This window comes from Thermobia domestica, chromosome 10 (genome assembly GCF_964235325.1).
Source record: "Thermobia domestica chromosome 10, izTheDome1.hap1.1, whole genome shotgun sequence".
Classification (NCBI taxonomy): domain Eukaryota; kingdom Metazoa; phylum Arthropoda; class Insecta; order Zygentoma; family Lepismatidae; genus Thermobia; species Thermobia domestica.
The window spans coordinates 150,507,328-150,521,900 of NC_137463.1; the positions used below are offsets into that span (position 1 = coordinate 150,507,328).

The 14,573-nt window shown below is 34.4% G+C and overlaps 1 protein-coding gene across 1 annotated transcript in view; it reads right to left on the bottom strand.

Annotated features, from left to right (window-relative positions):
* The window catches only part of ACC (acetyl-CoA carboxylase), a 776,633-nt gene that overhangs the window by 638,743 nt on the left and 123,317 nt on the right, over positions 1-14,573 (bottom strand). The window lies entirely within an intron of this gene.

The following is a 14,573-nucleotide window of genomic DNA, read 5'->3' on the forward strand; positions in this document are numbered from 1 at the left end:
TAATCGTCTTGACGTGTCTTTGGGAATTGTGAGCCGGACGTTACACCATCAACTCAAGCTGGAAAAAGTCAGGAAAGCTCGCCGTCATCTTCTCACGGATGCCCACCAAAAGGAACGAAAGTGTAACGACCGGAAGCTGTACGAAAGGCATCTGGCAAAACAAAGGTGGATGTACGTCGTAACGCTCGATGAAGCATGAATTTACCTTTCCGACTGCGGCAAACCGAGAGCCATTATGTACCGAGAGAAAGGCGCCAAGAACTTCAGAAGGTGGGTCCGTGTCTGTAATGAATCCTTCCCAAAAGGGTTCATGGTCATTACTGGCTACTGTTACCGAGGTAAACTGAAGATTCACAGGGTGGCGAAGAACTGCAAAATAAATTCGCAGTATTTTCAGGAGCAGATCATGCGACCGATCTACGAGCATGAGTTCCAACAATATACGGAAATGACGCCAATCTGGTGCGCATTCACATGGACAAGGCCTCATCACATACCTCACGATCGTCCCTCGCATTCTACAGGGAGATGGAGGAGGCAAGTGGTACGCAGGTGATACCTTTCAATGAAGTACTTGTTAAATCTCCAGATGCAAGTCCTATGAACTATTGTGGATTTGGATTGCTGAAGTGGACTTTGGGAGAATGGCGTGTGACAACTGTGGAAGAACTTTTGAAAGCTGTGCAAAGGGAATGGGACAAGATTCCCCTTCCAGTTCTTCAGAGGAGCCTATTACAGTGGAAATTACGCTGTCGGGCTATTGTTAGGAACCAAGGGAAACACATCGAGCACTTACGGACCTGGCGCCATGGATTCTTCTAAATTTTTAGGTAAGTCGAAATTGGCCAAATGTAGACTGAACAACCTCTGTATTTCTAGAAGAAAACTCAATTTTAAGAACATTTAAAGACGAATTAGATTGCACTTTGGTTTCTAGATACTATAGCTTTACAGGACTTGAACAGGCAAACTTTTTAAAAGAGTTTAATGATTTAATAGATTGGGAGCCATTACACGTTTGTTAGATGAATCTCTGGTTGAAAAATATGATGATGTTATTTGTTAATTTAAATGTTAATGCCAAATGTTAATTTACATTGTATGAGTGAAGAATTCATTCTTAAATATCAAATTAAAAGTATAGACTTAAATTCATTAATACGCTGTTATGATAGAAAGTTCTGAAGAATGGAAAGGACTTGGAATGGAAAGATAGAAGACTCATAAGAAACTTATACATGAACCAACAAGTAAGTGTTAGGATAGGGGAAGAACTGAAGGAAGAGAATGCAATTGGCAGGGGAGTTCGACAAGGATGCTGCCTCTCGCCAACATTATTTAATGTCTATCTAGAAGAGAAAGTATAAAAGAGTTTACATGATGATGATGGCATTTCGGTAGGAGGTAAAATGATTAGATGCATAAGATTTGCAGACGATATGGCGCTTGTTGCAGAATCCGAAAAGAAAATCAATAAAATGTTAGAAAAAATTAGAAAGGGCTTTGAAGAATATGGGATGAAAATAAATGTTAGAAAGACAAAAGCCATGGCGATTGGAACGAAGGGGTCTGTGTCAAATATAAAAGTGAGATGGGAGAAAAGAGAACAAGTGAATAGTTTTCGACATCTGGGTAGTATTCTTAGTAATAACATGAAGTGCGAACGTGAAATAAAAGCAAGAATAAGAATGGCGAAAGAAGCCTTTAGGAGGAAGAAAAGTCTGTTTTGTGGGACCTTGAATAAAGAGTTGAGAAAAAGACTCACAAAATGCTTCGTGTGGAGTGTTGTACTATATGGGCGGAAACGTGGATATTACGTAAAGGTGATGAAAATCGACTGGAAGCCTTCGAAATGTGGGTGTGGAGAAGAATGGAAAGAATTAGTTGGGTCGAGCGGAAAACGAATGAGAGAGTGTTAGAAATGGTGGTTGAGAAAAGAACACTTTTGGATATTATAAGGAAGAGGAAGAGAAACTGGTTGGGACATTGCCTAAGAAGAGATTGTATCATGAGGGATGTCCTTGAGGGTATGGTGGCGGGAAAGAGAAGGAGGGGGCGAAGGAGACTACAATTAGTGGATGATATAAAAACAGAAAGATCATACGCGAAGACGAAGAAGTTAGCGGAGGACCGTGGAGCATGGAAGCTTCTCAGCTGCGGCAAGTGACCTGCCAATAAAGGCAGAATACCTATGATGATGATGAATAATAATATAGGTACTGATGATAAAACAGACAGAAACTATATTGATGATGAGCTACAAGCCTTACATGATCAAATAGACAGAAAGTATAGTGATGATTAGAGACTGGATGTTTAGGCATTAAAAATCTGGAAAATAGGCAGGCAAATAGGCACTTAAAATTTAAAAAATAGGCAAATATACATGGAATACATGTGAAGCTTTGTTTATATATTTAAATATAAATATATATATATATATATATATATATATATATATATATATATATATATATATATGGTAAATACATTCTCTACAGCATTTATCACTACACACAACCGTCCAAATTTTACACACTTTATTAATACACACAGCAGTCCGAAGTTTTACAGCACTTTATTAGTACACTTAGTAGTCCAGAATTTTACATCTTATCACTACAAACAGCACTTACCTTGGAAGAGGCAGAATCCTTTCTTGAGATACTAAATTATACAGGGTGTTTGGAAACAACGCCGACAACGTTTGGGAGGTGATTCCTGACACCAAGATAAGACGAAAAATATAGACCAACCTGCGTGCACAAATGTTTCCTCTCGAAGTTATAGGCTGTCGAAAACGTGAAAAAATTAAATTTTAAAGTCCATAACTCCAACCTGTGGGACATACCGTAGTCGAGTCAAGACTTTATTTAGGAATTAGTATGTGACCTATCCAAATATCCATGTTTCAAAATCCTGCGGTACTTTCACAACAATTTTTACAAAGGTAGTTGGTGAGTATTTAAAACTATACGCCTCTATAAAAACTGTTGCGTGAGTACCTTAGGATTCTGAAACAAGTATTCTTGGATAATGCACATATTAGTTCCTAAGTGAAGTCTTAACCCAACTACAATAGGTCCCATAGTTTTGGAGCTCTGGACCTTTAAATTTCATTTTTTCATGTTTTCGGCAGCCTATGATTCCGAAAGGAAGCATTTGTGCATCCAGGTTGGTCTGTATTCTTCGCCTTATCTTGGTATCAGGAATCACCTGCCAAACGTTGTCGTCGTTATTTTGAAACACACTGTATATTTTTCTCCAACAAAGTCTTATTTTGAAGAACATGCATAGATTTAGGTAATATTAGGCACCAAAGCAATTATTTAGGCAGGAATGGGCGAAATAGGCAAAATAGGCAAAATAAAATTGGCTTAAATTGAAACCATAACACCACATATAAACTTTAAAACGTTATTTTTGATCATATCTTTAATATTAAAGAATAGGCATTTTGCCTAACATCCGGTCTCTAGTGATGACATATGAAGAAAAAATAAATAAATAAATTAGTTTTACTTTAAGTAATTTGTAACTTTGATAAGGTATTCCCACAAACGCCGAATTTCTAATATAACACGCTAATAAACATGAGGATTTATGCAGGCCGTATGAATATTAGCTGTTGCATTAGTTCTAAGATTTTCACTATAATAAATAAGCAATGAGTTTTAACAGTACTCTAAAAAATAATGTAATAAAATTGAAATCAAATCAAATGGTGAAAGTAGAAAATAAAAAGATGAAACATTTACGTAAACATATTGTAGTAGAATTAAGAAAAATATGTAAATAAAAAGGATTAAGAAGATTCCGGCTAAGAAAGGCAGAATTGATTGACCTTATTAAACAACATGAAGATGAATATAACAGATCACAATATATATCCGTTTAAAGAACAAATATTTGAAGAACAAAATAAAAACTGAATCACTACTAATTGATGTAAAACTAAGATTTAGCATTTAAATCAAGATTAGAAACATAGGGATTTAAAACAGATCATAAAGCACATGATCCTCATGAACAATATATTATCTCAACATCAAAAGCTTTAATAAATGAACTAATATTAGCTTAAGGAAACATGGTTCGTTAAAAATTAATATTTTAATCTGTCAATATAAGACAGGAAGAATTCAAAATATTTAATTTTAGCACTAATAACAAAGAAGTATAACAATCAACTAATTTAACCCCTTCGGGATCCTATGGTACAATTTGTACCATATGCACTTTTCACGGTACATTGCGTTATTTCTCTTCTATTTGAGATTTTTCGTTCGGGTTTTTTTTGTTTTCCAAGTCCAGAGGCCTTGCAGAAGACATTACGTATGGTTTCAGACCGTCCTGCGTCCAGACATAGGAGGTGATGACGTCATAAGTCAAAAAATTTTTTTCTCATTTTCTAAGCGTATGTTCAATATTTTTTGGCGGGCTTATTTTTCTACGTAGAAGATTGAAATTTTGCACAAACATTCAGTCCACCGAGTAGTATTTACCAGATTTTTTGTTCCGATGTCAGTGCTAAAACGGGGGGGAACCAGAGGGGCAAAGGGGTAAAAATAGGGATTTTTTACCCCAAAAATCCCGTTTTTCATCATTTTCCCGCCTGACATACATGATAGGACCACGTGAGTCATACCGTCAGAAAGGCAGTTCCATTCTGAAGAGAACGACGGTCGAATTATTATTCTAGGGTAATTAGGGCCGTCTCAGTGAATTTTTATCCAAATATACTTCTGTATAGGGTAAAAGTGGGGCATGGTAGGGAATTTTTTTTCTGGCGGGCCTATTTTTTCACGTAGAAGATTGAAATTTTGCACAAACATTCAGTCCACCGAGTAGTATTTACCAGAAGTTTTTTTTCCGATTTCTGCGTAAAAAGGGGAGGGGGGGTCCAGAGGAGCAAAAGTTGAAAAAAGGGAAAATTTGCCCCAAAAAATCCGTTTTTTCAGGAATTTCCCGCCTTAGATACATGACGGAGACATGTGAATGGTACCGCCTGAAAGACAGTTCTATTCTGAAGAGAATGATTGGCGGATTATAGTCCTAGGGTAATTAGGGATGTCTCAGGAATTTTTTTCCCTGAGATCATAATGTTTTATGGTACTTTGGGGCATTGTGGGAATTTTTGATAAAAATTCTCCCGCCCTTACTATTCAAGATAGAAACTTGAAATTTGGCACACATTCAGTATACCAAGTACTATTTATCAGATTTTTTTTGATGGCTACGATCACACAGGGGGAGTCCAGGGGGGCCAAAGTTCGAGAAAAACAATTTTCCCTCTGAAATTTTCACTTTGACATTTTTTTCCCGCTTCTGGTATATGGTATGAGCATGCAAGTGGCACCATTCGAAAGCCAGCTCAATTCTGAAGAGAAGGAGGTATGAACCATGATCCTAACAATAGCTTTCATACAATATGCTACTTGACCCCCGGTTTCCATTTGCAAATTCTGAGTTGGACCCCGCCTGGGACCCTGCGTGTGCCCCGGGGACTCAAATTTTTCATTCAAAAGGTACGGGGCTCTCCACACTAATTTGATATGTATTCACTAAGATTCCTTACCCGACCGTTTCCGAAAAATCTGACCCGGAATCTGACTTTGTAATGTATAGTATGGAGCTCAATATCCAACTTTTCACGCTTATATCTCCGCAACGGTTGAGATCGAGGATGTATCCTTTCTCGTGTTATGTTCTTTAGGGACAAGGTATTCAACAGCCATAGTCCCGACTCGAAGTCAGAGTTACACTTGGATAGGTTCCCTCGTTAGAAACCCAATTAAAAAATATATTCATTTTCCTTAAAACTAAGTGACATTTCAAAAATTGAAAGAAGACTCGATATATCAATTAACGTTTATACATACAACAAAAATATATGGTGTACATTTTATATCACACTCAAAATAAAAAACAGAAATATGTTAATTTATTTATATATAAAAGAAGAAAATAAAACACATTGTTGGATTAAACACTTAAAACAGATTAGTTAATAGTCAAATAACTAAACTGAGAGCTCGAAAATACTTATGCGATAGATGTTTGTTAGTTTTACTCACAAGATGCATTATATAAACATGAGAAAGATTGTTATATTCACGAAGCTGTTAAAATGGAAGTGCCAGAGCAAGGTACACTCATGTCCAAAATTATTGTCGCATGTCTATAACTGTCTTCTTGTAAAATATAATTTGATCATGATTTTGTAGGGTACTTTTAATACTGATGCTGTGTGTATAATCGGGAAATGTATATCTGTGGTAAGTTTTATAGGTAAAGAATTATAAATACGACAATTATAATTAGTAAAATAAAATGTAGCTAAATGGACAAGAAAATTTTATTTTCGTTTTGTTGTTCTTATTTACTGCTCTTTTGTCATGGAATTTTCCACATACATGTCTTTGCCAATTATATACATACTAAAATTATAAGAAATGCCGGAAGAATTCGTTATTAGATTATATTCCTAGAACAAAATATTTATAGACATGCGACAATAATTTTGGACATGAGTGTACATACGTTAAATTTAAGAACTATCAATATACAATGAAAATGCCATTTGTGATTTATGCTGAATCTGTATGTTTACTGCATAATGTTATGGGTTCTGAAGGTTATCCAGAAAATGAGTCATATACGAAAAATATCAACAAAAGTCAAAAATATAACAGTGGATTATGTAACTATGTTGTGAAATGTGATGGCACTAAAACAAATCCGGTTATATATAAAGGTAAAGATGCTGCTAAAAATTTCTAAGAATGTTAAAGAAAGAAGCCAAACAAATATCAAGCATACATAAACAAAATAATGAATTACCTTTAACACATAACAGAAAAAAGAACTCAACAAATCTAAATCCTGCTTTTACTGTAAAGTAGAATATACTGCAAAAAATCATAAAGTTAAACATCATGACCATATAACTTTTTGTAGCTGCATTATGTAATAATTGTAATTTAAAAGTATCTAAGTTTGTGCCTGTGATTATATATAACTTAACAGGATATAATTCCCACTTATTTATTAAAGAGCTAGAATGTAATAAACAAAAAAATTGATTTAACACCTAATAATGAACAACGTTATATATCAATCAGTAAAGAAGTTGGAACTATCAAATAAAAATATATGGTTTCATTTAGATTTATGCTATGTAGTTTAGACAAATTATAATCAAAACTAACGAGAAAACAACTGATTCATACACAAAACTTCTATCCTGATAAAGAACAATTTAAACTTGTAAGAAAAGGTGTTTACCCATACGATTATGTTAATGACTGGAATAAGTCCAGAAATAGAAAATTACCTACAAAAGAAGCATTCTTCAACAAGCTTTCTAACACACATATTAGTGATAAAGACTATGAGCACGCAAAGAAATTATGGGAAAAAAGACAATATCATGACTTATATCTAAAAACTAATGTGTTATTACAGAAGGGTTTTTGAGAATTTTAGAGAAACATATCTTAAAGCTTGTTGTATCCATCTTGGTATATGACAGCACTAGGTTTAGCTTGGGATACAATGTTAAAGATCACAAATATAAAATTAGAGTTATTAACAGTTTATGATACGGTCTTGATGATAAAGGCATAAGAGGCGGAATTAGTCAATGCTCAAAAGGATACGTAAAAGCAAACAATAAATGTATGGAAGATTAAAATGAGAATAAAATTTGATTCTTACATAATGTACTTAGACGCAAACAATCTGTATTGATGGGCTATGAATCAATATCTACCATATAAAGGATTCAGACAGTTAAGTGAGGAAGAAATAGAAGAAAATAGATTTTACAAATATACTCGGAAACCCCAATACTGATTATATATTACAAGCAGATCTTTACTATCCAAAAGAATTATATGATTATCAGAAAGATTATAAATTTGCTCCTCAAGATATGTGTCCACCTGGCTTAAAACAATCAAAGCTATTAACAACTCTGTATGATAAAGAAAAATATGTGATTCACTATCAAAACTTAAAACAATGTTTGTCACTTGGATTAAAATTAAAGGAAATACATCGAATAATAGAATTTGAATAATAATATTGGTAAAAGAATTTAATTTGTTACAATAACAATACGGACATTATTTCTTCCTTATAAGCACTTCTAAGAATACATAGATTATCTGTAGGCATCATATTTGTTCCAAAATAAACATAGGACAAGTTGACAACAATATCTTTCGGGTCTTTAACGATTTTGAGCAACAAAGTAAAATCTGTAGATAATGTTGCTACCACTCCCTAATTTACTGGTATTAGCCATGACTTCCAAGAATTTATATTTATCCAAACTGGATTCAAAACATTCTTCATGAACATGAGGCCAAAGTGGTTGTTAGCCTCCTAGGATGTCTCTACTTCCGTCTTATTGTGTGTTATAGAAGAAAAATCTCGTCCAGTTCTTTACCAGGAGGTAATGTGCATAAGATCGATGACACATTCCCGCGCTGGATGGCGATGCTGATACGTTGGAAAAGGAATGCAGTAGCTCGGAGGTCACCAGTTTTGATTGCTATTCGATTACCAACTTCATTAATAAAATTAGATCCTTCGTGACCCCAAGACCCACTGGTTTCTATTGCTACTGTTACAAACCAATATTTGTCCAATAGGTTTGAGTATTTTAATCTTTTGTCTGATTCTCTGTCAGAGGCGACGAGACCTGCCTGAATTGAAGAATGGGGTAAGTTGGAAGGAGCAAACGTATCGGAACATGTGAAATCCCAGAGTAGTGCTTTTCCATTTTTCCACGGTACCAAGGTCATGCCATCAGGCCTTTTACCATCAGGGTGGCAACAACCATTTGGTTCTTTTATTGAAGGAACTTCCGCTGAAACGAGGGCTCTACAAATAATGTCGTTTACAATATGATGTCGAGAATGTCTTCCCGCACTCTTTTTACATAAAAGACCATGTAATCCTTTATTATCAACATATGCGTTGCAAGCAGGACAAAAGTGAGGCTCACAAATATTAGCACCTAAGCGCAGAGCCGTAGCAATACGAAAGCTCTCATTAGAAAGGTGTAGGCCGAGTGTGTGAGAAGGTAGGGCCGTAGGACCTTGAAGCCATGCTCCGTTTTTGGAGGAGACAGCTAACAGCCTGGGTTTGTCATCTGGGTTATTAGTTGATGATAGGAGTGAAGATAAACGAAGCTTGACTATAGGTTTATAACAAAAAGACTTTACTTGTCTTTTGTCGTTAGGTGGGGAATCCATTCCAACCAGACTTGTCCATTTATCGATGCATTCTTGTACATCTCGAATCGAGTCTAAGTCAACCTCCTGTTGAAGAAGAGATCCAATTAGTTCTCGTGAGCCATAGAATGATGCGAGGAAAGAAGGTATGGCGATATCCATGCTCGACGAATTCCAAAGCCTCCACTCTCAACTGGTAAGGAAGCTTGTAACCATGAACTGTCTTTCAAAGAACAGTTTAGAATGGATGCCAGTCCTGTTCTAAGAGTGTGGTCAAATTTGTCAAGTAATTTATCATCCTGCCAAGAAGGGGAGCAACGGAGGAAATACAGTAATCTTGGAAGTGAGAGTGAAGCTCGTAGTAAATAATAAGCGGAGTGTGCAGGAAGTTTTGATAATTGAGAAGAGAAGAGTTCTAAATTTGATATCTTGTCCAATAAAATTCTGCTCCTTGATTCGGTAGAGATGGCAGCCCCTAAAAGTTCCGCATTGGTAGGTGATAAGAGTTTGATACCAGGTGCTACTTCGTTAAACCTTTCATAAAGGTCATGGACTTCATTAACTCTGGCGCTCATAAAACTCACTTCACATTTGGCAGGGTTAAGAAACAATCCAATAGATGAAGCTTCTAGACGAATTTTATTAAAAGCGCGTAGTACTACGTCGATATTTCCAGCTATGGTACCGTCATCTAAGTACCAGATATTTAAATCTGTGTTAATATCCTTAATAATGTGATGGATGGTTAGGGCGAACAGTGCTGGTCCAAGTGGGTCGCCTTGCTGTACTCCACGTTGTGTGTGAATTATGTTATCACTTATAAAAAGATTGCTTGGTTCGGAGTAGCATTGGTAGATGTATGGATAGTAAGTTGGAAAGTTAGTTTTATCCACATTGTTATTTATTGTAACATTGAGTCGCGGTTGAGTTCATTAAAGGCGTTGCGAAAGTCAATTTTCAAAAATTCTTTCACTTTAGTATAGGAAGATGAGTAGTACATTCTGGCAGCATGTACGGCTGATTCTGCTCCGAATGGTATACAGACCCCTAGTTGGTGTGGTGATAGTATATTAATTAATGAATCTCGTATCCGGAAGCAGATAATTTTTGCTGATAAGCGTCTCCAAACATTATATAGATTTAAATTATATAGATAAACAAAAAAGAATCTATCTATTAAAATGCTACAGTACCAATTAAGAGCGTCCGAGCTCTAACCTATAACCTTAGCTTTCAAACCTTTGATTTACGATTATTTGTGATTTCATGTTTATAACAAAGACTAATATTTTTAAAAGAGTGTACTTTAAATAAATTACTTAAAAAAACATTTTTCACAAAGTTTATCCTTTTAAATTATTGTTCAAAGGCCTTTGCCTTTAATAAGCCTTCTCCGAAATAAATAACAAAGAGATCTCGGAAACTACAGGCTCTAGAAAGATGACGTTTTCACTGATCGATTGCAAATTTCATGTAGATTGTCCAGTTCTAATTGAATATTTAAAAAACATGGGCACTTTTTCTTTATTACATTTTTACGGGTACATTGGAAGTGTTGAAATTAAAAAAAATAAAAACTAAAGCATCACATCCTAAGCATTATACATTCCAACACTACACTGTTGTATATAGGGGTTGTATATGTCTCAGGCGTTTGTTTCATGGCCAAATAATAATGGAAAAGGACGGATAACCATTTCTCCAGTCTAAGATGAACCTTTTTTATGAAGTGTTTTGCCCAATGGACACCATATATAACTGACACTATAATTAATTTTGTATGTAATGTATTTGCTTATTACATACTGCATGCAAGAAGAAAGAAAACACTTGTCATACATGAATTAGAAACTCCAACCGGAAGCAGGCTCAAATCTTGCAAACGGTGCAAGATATTGAGAAAAAATAATTGAAAAAAGTCTCCCCTTTATAATACCCCTTGGCTTTTTTAAATCAATACGTCTTTCACTTGTGTCTGTAAAGGGACATATACAGATGTTGTAAGAAATGAGAAGGAGATTTACGCTCATATGCGAATGATGCGCTGTGTAGAGAGCGCAGGTTCAGCTAGTTATATAGATTTAAACACACAAATGAGAACTAAAGCAACAAATGATTTTAAGAAAGGCTTAGCTGATGAATAATAGCGTATTTGGAAAAACATTGGAAAATACTAAAAAAAGAAAAAAAATGAAATGAAATCTTTTAAGTTTTACGTCCCACGGTTATGCCGGTTAGGCTAAAAGAGACGGTGATGATGAGAGATGAGCGAAATGTTGGAATGAAGAAAGTGGGAGGAAACGGGAGAACCCCGAGAAAACCCGCCAGCACGGTGTTTGTCCACCACAAAGTCCACACGGCGCGAGCTGGGATCGACAGAATACCACAAAAAATACCACAAATAAATACAAAATACCACAAATAAATACGAAAATAGATGGTAAGACAAAAGATAAAGTTAAGGGTACAATTATAGAAGAGGTTGTTGGTTGAAGATCGAAAATGTGCTCAATTAAAGCACCACAAATCGATTTTTACAGATAAAGACTTTAAAGATAAGTTCGATAAAGAAAAATGTAAGAAAAGCAAAAGGTATTAAGAAAAGTGTTGTATAAACAACTCACATTCAATGAAAATAAAGACTTCTTGTTGAATCAAAAGGAGGAATATAAGATTAATCTAATTAGAATGAATAAGCACACTATATTTTGTATAGAAGTAAATAAGTTAGCAATAAGTTGCGTAGATGATAAAAAATGTATTTTAAAGAATGGAATACACATGGGGTCATTATAAGATAAAAGAGAAGTAGATTTAGATATAGTTGGATACGCTTTTACAGTTAAAGAGCTATAACAATTTTGATTAATTAAATTTCCTCTCTAAATACTTTTTGCGCTATAGTAACTTAACATAATAATTTCCGCACGATATATTTATGTAGCTTTGTATTTAAAAGCAGCTTAAAAAGGAAAAGTGCACTAGAAGTAGTATACCTTATCTACTAATATGTATATCCTCATTATTATTTAAGAATATATATATATAGATTTTCACACCTCCAACTTAAGAAATTATAACATTATTCATTTTCTCAATAAATAACGGGAAATTTGCAGATTATACTGCTTTAGGTGACGCTACACCCAAGTCAAAAAAAAAAAAAAAAAACCGTATCTACCTTACGCGAACCGTCACATTTGGAACTTTGTGAATAAATAAAGGGAAATTTCAGTATTACACAAATTGGTCCCTCTAACCCACTTAGGAACGGAATTTTCGAAGACTGGAGAGGATATAGCTGAGATATTTCTCCCAAATATACCCAAAAATTGGCATCTACGAAAGTTTTACTACCAATTTTGCAAGTACGTATCTTTGGATCTGGCTGGACAGTGGCAACTGAATTTAATCCACACAACGACATCATAGAGCAGAATCATGTCTCCACGTTTCGGTTGAATTGGTGCATTCACAATGTAGTTATGCTGTGTTTAATGTAAGCTCCCTGAATTGCGAAAAGGCTTTTTTGCCAAATTTCAAAAGCTATATCTATGCTGAGGCATGCTTGAACGGCTAAATAGTAACATTCTGAATCAGTGTCAAAAGTTATCCAAATGTGCAGAAGACCAGATCTTTATGTCTACTAAAACCTTCAAAAACGTTGGACAAACTTAGCATCTTTGCACCTTCATATGTTGAGCCAAGGTATATAAATGAAGATCTCTCCTTGAAAGGCTATATAAATGAAGCCAAAGCAAATATTCAACTCATATTTGAGCATAACTATCAAAGGCAATATAGAAACTTCCTACCAAGTTCCATTAACTTTGGAAATGTTTGAGCTGGGACCTCTGCTTCCCTTGACGTGGAATCACCCAATTATTCTTTTAAACAAGCTACAATTTCTGTTTCAGTTTTAGAACAATATATAATAAAAAAAGTTGTAAATTATATTTGAATTTTAAATTAATATGGTCTTCCGGAAGGAAGACGATTTATTAAATTGGTATGTCAGAAAATTTGATAATTATTAAGATACGTTACATAATTCTATCGAGCTAACAGATAGATCAACTCCAGGCGTTTATGCAATATGGATAAGACTCTGCTCTTTGTATTTATAATATTTGTGAAATATTAATTATAGTAATCTCTAAACATTTGAAAAGATATAAAAATAAGTAAATCTGAGGAGTTACCACGTAATATGTCTGTTAAGAATTTAAAATTATAATCAGAATACATATAACATTTTCAAGTCGATTCCAGTTTTTACAATAATTATTAATCTAATTTGACGCGTGTTCTCCTTATGACTGGTTAAAGTGTTCTATCTGAGGTAAAAAATTTCTTCAAGTTTATAGGAAGAAGGGAAGGAACTCAAAATACTGACAGCATTGCCTTTTTGTATGGCTATGCTTATACGTTGCAGTAAAAATTGATAGCTTCTCGGGTATCCTGTTTTTGCTGTCAGACTTGCTCCTATTTATAATATTTTATTTATATGCAATGCGTTCTGATGACGGTTAACATGTGGCTTGAATCCCAGGCTAACCTGTATGACTATACTTCAATTAGCTTCAATACTGAGAGGGTACGTTAAACGACAAATAATTTCAGAGGAACAAAAACTATATATGTTAAAGCGAAAATTTTAAAATATTATTGTCGAAAACCATTAAAAATATTTTCTAACTAACATCTACATATATGTAAAATATTTTGTACTGAATTCTAATTTAAATTTAATAAAAAGAGAAAGAAGGATTTTAGTGTGTCTACCCGTTTTAAAGTTACCCTAATATGCAACTATGAATAACGCTACTATGGATTGCTAATAAAGAAACTGTTTCTTGTGTTTTGTTAATGTGTTTCTAACTAAGGAAATTCTAATCTATTCTTTAAAAATCTTTTCAGATATCATAAATTTACCAGTTTTTCTACTACTTTACTTACTATGGTAATTAAATATTAATGCAACGAACGAAGATATGTTATTTTAAACGTTCAAAAAGTAATAAGTATTCAGTTAAGAAAGTACATGTTTCAATTTAACCTGATGAGGACAATGTGCCTCATATGAGGTGCAAACTCAGTCTTGAGCGAAAGGACTAGCTGCGTATGTGAAGTTTTGCATTTACATTTTAAAAATAAAGCTCTATGTTGCTGTAAAGGTCATTAACAATACTTTCAAAGTCTGAGATAATCTAACACCCGTTGTCATCACAGCTAGAACATTATCGGAAAACTTTATGTTTAGGTGAAATAAAATGGACTGAAAGGTACATCATTTCTACATTGCTTGACAGATTTAGCTACATTAGT